Source organism: Maylandia zebra, linkage group LG2 (genome assembly GCF_041146795.1).
Source record: "Maylandia zebra isolate NMK-2024a linkage group LG2, Mzebra_GT3a, whole genome shotgun sequence".
NCBI lineage: Eukaryota > Metazoa > Chordata > Actinopteri > Cichliformes > Cichlidae > Maylandia > Maylandia zebra.
Genome location: NC_135168.1, coordinates 7606950 through 7612777, shown reverse-complemented (window position 1 = coordinate 7612777; position 5828 = coordinate 7606950). Strand labels below are relative to the sequence as shown.

General features: G+C 40.8%; 1 long non-coding RNA gene across 1 annotated transcript; it reads left to right on the top strand.

The window, feature by feature from the left end:
* The first annotated feature begins 4817 nt into the window (after nucleotides 1–4817).
* LOC143413493 (uncharacterized) lies at nucleotides 4818–5549 on the top strand. Its single transcript, XR_013094105.1, has 2 exons — nucleotides 4818–5080; nucleotides 5406–5549. It is a non-coding gene; the product is annotated as an uncharacterized LOC143413493 (long non-coding RNA).
* Nucleotides 5550–5828: the final 279 nt, after the last annotated feature.

Sequence of the window (5828 nt, the reverse complement as noted above, 5' to 3'; positions counted from 1 at the left end):
ACCTGGATAAATAAAGGACTAATTTATAACTTTCAGTGTTTTCCGGTCTTCCAAAAGAAAAAAAACCTTCAACTACATGACATGCAGTTGTGTATTTGTTTTCACCTTATCATACACTTGAAGTTTTACAAATCACCACTTCTTTAGTGAATATCATTTCAGTCTCAGACGATCTCGTTTCTCTTACAGAGGTTGAATGCACCTTCTGCGGATGGCGGTACCACACAGTGTGCGTGGACTTCCCCTGCACAGAAGGCAACTACAAATGCTGTGAATGCTAAATAAACAGAAACAAATGATCCCTGTTGTCTTTGCTTGATGATTGGTTTGAGTCTTGACAATCCACATTGCTGGCGTTGCATCTTTCAATGCCAGCAATGGCAGGTATCAGTGCTCAAAGCTTTTGTGTTTGTTTCCAACAAGTTGCCCACCTCGGGAAACAAAAATGTGTTCTTTTACTTGTCAGATGAACATATGAGCCACTTTGACTCTTCAGTGCAGTGTGGAGCCTAACAAAGATCTGTTTTGTGTCCCAGCTGATCAGCAGGAGGAGGAGAGTCTGACGGAGCAGCAGAGGAACATTTTCAGCTACTTGGACTCAGCTCAGCCACTACAGAGGAAACAATGAGCTCAACACAGAAGGTGACAGACAGAGCAGGACCATATGACCAAAGATATTTATCACCATATACATTTGAACATTTGCCATAACGATGTAGCTGACGATAGAATTGACACCAGACAAAATACTTTACAGCTGCACAACTTTATTAAAAAGCCATCAATGTATTTTCACTGAAACAAGCAGCTGTTGTTTATGTGCATTAAAGTTATATAAAAATGTAACAGTGCAAATGCAAATTCCTCGCTGACAGTTTAACCAAAAGGCGTTTCCAGTGGAAACTGGCCGACACATCCTGAGCATAACCATGTATAATATCCACTAAACTTCAGAAGAGGTTATACAGTCGTGGCCAAAAGGTTTGAGAATTGCATAAATATTGGAACCTGGAGAAGTTGCTGCTTAAGTTTTTATAATAGCATTTTGCCTGCACTCCAGAATGTTATGAGGAGTAATCAGATGAACTGCATCGTCCTTCTTTGCCATGAAAACGAACTTAATCCCCAAAACGCCTTACCACTGCATAGGGCTGCCACAAACGATTATTTTGATAGTCGACTAGTCACCGATTATTTTTGCGATTAGTCGACTAATCAGATCATCATCCATTGGACGTAAAACGTACAGCTTATTGCACCAGCAGCATCTGCTCTTATATAACTATCATTAGCTTACAGCTTTAAGTGTTTAAGGTATGTGCTAACTAAAAATAAAGACAAGATGGTAGTTTATTAAATTTTAATTAAATGTGCAGATTGTTTTGGTGAAGTTTAATAAACTCAGCCGAATTACTCAGGAACAAATAAAATACTGAAAAAAGCCAAACAATAACATTTTTAAGTTTATCTAAGTGACTTATATATCATGTTTAACCTGAGTAGGGCGGTGGGTTTGAAAACGATCTGCCGGGAGTCCGGTGCTCTCATGGCCCCCGGCTAGCTATCGAGCTAGTGGGTAACAGACTTCTCCGAAAACGTCGGAGCGCTTTTGAAAATATGTGATGTCTTGATAAACTGAGCCGATATTTGAGGTTTACACAGCTACATTCTCGCCTGAAAATATGTTAAACGTTTATTTTGTGACCCAGAAAGAATAATAAGAGTAATATTAAAACTAACTAGCTGCCGCTATTGTTGGAAACTGCGCTGGGCCGCGCTATGAATTCTGGGACAGAGCTTCTTCTTCTTCGGGGTTTAACGGCAGCTGGCATCCTTGTACATGCAGTGCTGCCATCTTCTGTTTCAGTCCGTTATTACACTCTTAAATCCTGCTACTTATTCCTGCTTTTGGGATCTTACAAAGCTTCAAACGACGCGTCGACTATTAAATCAGTCGTCGACGATTTTGATAGTCGACGTAATCGTGACTAGTCGACTAATCGTGGCAGCCTTACCACTGCATTTCATTGCTGTCATCAAAGGACCTGCTGAGACCATTTCAGTGATCGTCTTCTTAACTCAGGTCAGAATGTTGGCGAGCACGAGGCTGGAGATCATCATGGCTGTATCCCGATTCAGGTTCTGCAGCTTTAAAGTCCTCAAGGGCCGCAGACTCAAAGACCGCTAAGGCCGAAGTGCGAGGCTCGTAGGTTCGTGAAATGGGACGTCTAACCTCCGTCGCGCTGCCCAGGTTGCCTAGCAACCATGATACTAACAGTTATTTATATATATATATTTATATTATTTCTGAGAGTGTATCATGTAACACTATAGATCAACTTAGCTCAGAATATATAAAGCATATAAACAGTTACAGCAATATGATGCAACAAACACAGCAGCTACTGATCCAAAATACTCAAAGCTTCATAGAACTGAAACCAACATTTATTTTTAGCTCCATTCTGCTGCTGATACAGACTTTAGGTTTCTGAACATTAAACTTGTTGCTGCCTTTCATAGTGTGTAACTTGAAGGCCCTGAGTACTTTCTCCCACACTGGAAACACTGGGATGATCACATTATTTGAACATTACCTAATAAGACTGATTCAGCACAGACAGTTATGTTAAACTTTCCTAGCAGTCCTTCACAAACAGGGAACAGTCTGTCTATTCTCTCCATCTGTCAGCTGCTGCTGGCTCTTCCTCCTCCTCTTCCTCACACACTGCTGAGTTTGTCCTGGTGGATCATCAGGGCTGCAAAGCCTCACAGATGATGTGCAGCAGTGGCTCCCTCAGTCTGTCCTCACTCTGGACACTTGCAGTCGTCACACATGGAAATCAAATGTGTGATAAGCTGCAGGATTCAAACACAAGTGTAACTTATAAACACATGTTCATACTTTTATTCCACAATCAGAGAGAAAGAAACAGAGAGAGAGTGCAGGACAGACAGACAGGTGACAGTCTCAGGTGTACACACTGCTACACAACAGCACCAGAGAAGCAGGATTTAGTGTTTGTGTTATTACGAGTGTAAACAAGAAGAGTTCCAGATGGTGCAGTGGACACATGTGTGACTGCTGTGATTAAAGCATCTTTCTTTCAGCTTAACGAGTGAACCGTCAGCTCGTTCAAACACACGTTAAAGTGCGTTTGGCTCGACACCAGCGAACAGAGGCAGCAATATAACACAGCTAACATTAACAGTGCAGTGGATCCTGCTTGTGCCGTGATGTTCAGGACTGCAAACCAAGCAGCATCACTGACTTTCAGCTTGTTGTGTTTGTGGATATATGACTGACTTTAATTATCCACAAAATCATCACATTCTCTGTCAGATGAAGGTCGACTATTGAACGGCGTATATTTTAAAGGCTTTAAAAGCAAGTTAACGCTGAAAGTACAAACATCACTAATGTCACATAACTCTGCCGACAAGGCATAGCTATGGCTATGAAATGCTCTTTGTGTATCACTTCTTCATTATGAAAGATGTCATTAATGCACTAGTAATGTCTCATCTGGAGTATTGTTCAATCATTTGGTCAGCAGCTAATAAGACAGATCTTAACAGACTTCAGTTAGTCCAGAATAAGGCGTCCAGATTAGTGTGAAGATGTTCATACTATACTAATATTGATAAAATGCATAATAACCTTTCTTGGCTTCCTGTACAGGCTAAAATATTCTATGGCTTACTTGTAGTTCTAAAGAAAGCAATTCTGTTAAACACACCACATTTATTCTGCTCAGCTCCAGTATCCAGATGAAATACATCATCATATTACACGATTTACAGAGCTTTTAGTTGTTGTAAATATTGTAAGACATGATTTGTTTTTGAAATTTGTGTAATGTGCCTCAATGTTATTGATATTATTATTAATATTATTATTGATTGCTTATATTTGAACAATTGTGAAAACTCACTGTGGATGTAAGAGTGAAATTATGTGGATATCTTGAATCCACTTTATTGTGTAATATTTTATGTGAGTATTTGACGGAAGACGAGCAACATCTGTTGTGGAAGCTAACGGGGTTCCTTTAGAATAAACAAACATAGGATTTATTATCACTGAATAATTCTGTATAAATCTATACAAATTATAGAAATATGTAATAGGAAACAACAAAATAATCTAAATTATAAAATAGTGTGTGTGTGTGTGTGTGTGTGTGTGTGTGTGTGTGTGTGTGTGTGTGTGTGTGTGTGTGTGTGTGTGTGTGTGTGTGTACAATCAGGAGGGATGGGCATGATTTTAGTGTTTGAACAGTCATGAATTATCTTTAACAGCAGGTTGGATGTAATGTGTTAGAACTACCAGCAGGTGGGGATAAGAGACCTTTAAGGTGTTTGGTGCCACGCTCCACCTTCAGGTTTAAAACTAGTGTTAATGGAGTTTGAAGGTTGAGTTTGTTCCACGACTGCATTTCACTCACTGCCTCTGTTTACAGAGTCATCTAGTTACCCACTCTGGAATTAAGGCATACAGCTGTGACGAGTGTGGCAGAGCTTTTACTCGCAGTAGCCACTTACAGAGTCATCTAGTTACCCACTCTGGAATTAAGGCATACAGCTGTGACGAGTGTGGGATGGAGTTTACTCTGAAGGCTTCACTAAAACAGCATCAGGTCATCCACACTGGAGAGAGACCGTTCAGCTGTGACTTGTGTGGAAAGTCTTTTTCCTTGAAGGGTTCCCTAAAAAGACACCAACTCATCCACAGTGGAGTGGCAGAGCTTTTACTCACAGTAGCCACTTACAGAGTCATCTAGTTACCCACTCTGGAATTAAGCCATGCAGCTGTGACATCTGTGGAAAAACTTTCAGCCGGAGAGAGAGCCGAAATATACACCTACGCATTCACACCAGACATGATGTGTACTGCTGTGAACAGTGTGGCAAACAGTTTACAACAGACGCACACTTACAACAACACATGTTTACCCACACTGTGGAGAGACCTTATCGATGTGACCTGTGTGAGAAGACTTTTAAAGCTCCACATCACCTGAGACGACACCAACAGATCCACACCAGAAAGAGACTCTACAAGTGCAGCTACTGTGAGGTATGTATTTATATTGTTATCTTGTCATTTTAGCCTGACTGTTTGGAACAACTCTGCTCATTAAACTGTGTTAGCATGTTAGCAATTCTACTGCATGGAAAAGCAGCTCTGAGTGATTATTCAGATTTTCCTTTCAGTTATGATTTTAGTATTACTGTAGTATTATGGTGGTAGTATTGTAGTTATTGCAGCCCAGTAAACTGAGTGTGTTAACTGAAACAGTCAAATGTAGTTGGACGTCTGCAGAGATGCTCTTTATTTCAGGCGACGTTCAGGATACAAATGTTGAAGGACTGACTTACACTGTCTTTGTGTCTTTGTTTAGAAGCAGAGCGACACAGATGGATCCAGTTCTCAACCCTGTCATCACTGTGGTGGTGGGAAAGACTTTCATTGTGACCTCTGTGGAAAAACTTTCAGTCGGCAAGCTGCCCTTAAAACACATCAACGTAGACACACTGGAGACAAACTGAAATACTGCAAAGAATGTGGGAGAAGCTTCACCACAACAAGTGAGTTAAAACAACATGAACTGATTCACAGTGGGGTTAAAAAGCACCTCTGTGATCAGTGTGGGTCATCCTTCACCACTGCAAGGGACCTTAAATTACACAAACGAGTCCACACAGGAGAGAAACCACACAAGTCCAGATACTGTGAGAGAAGCTTCTCACAGTCAGGTAATCGTAACATTCATGAACGTACACACATGGAAGGAAACTACAGCTGTGACCAGTGTGACAAGAGC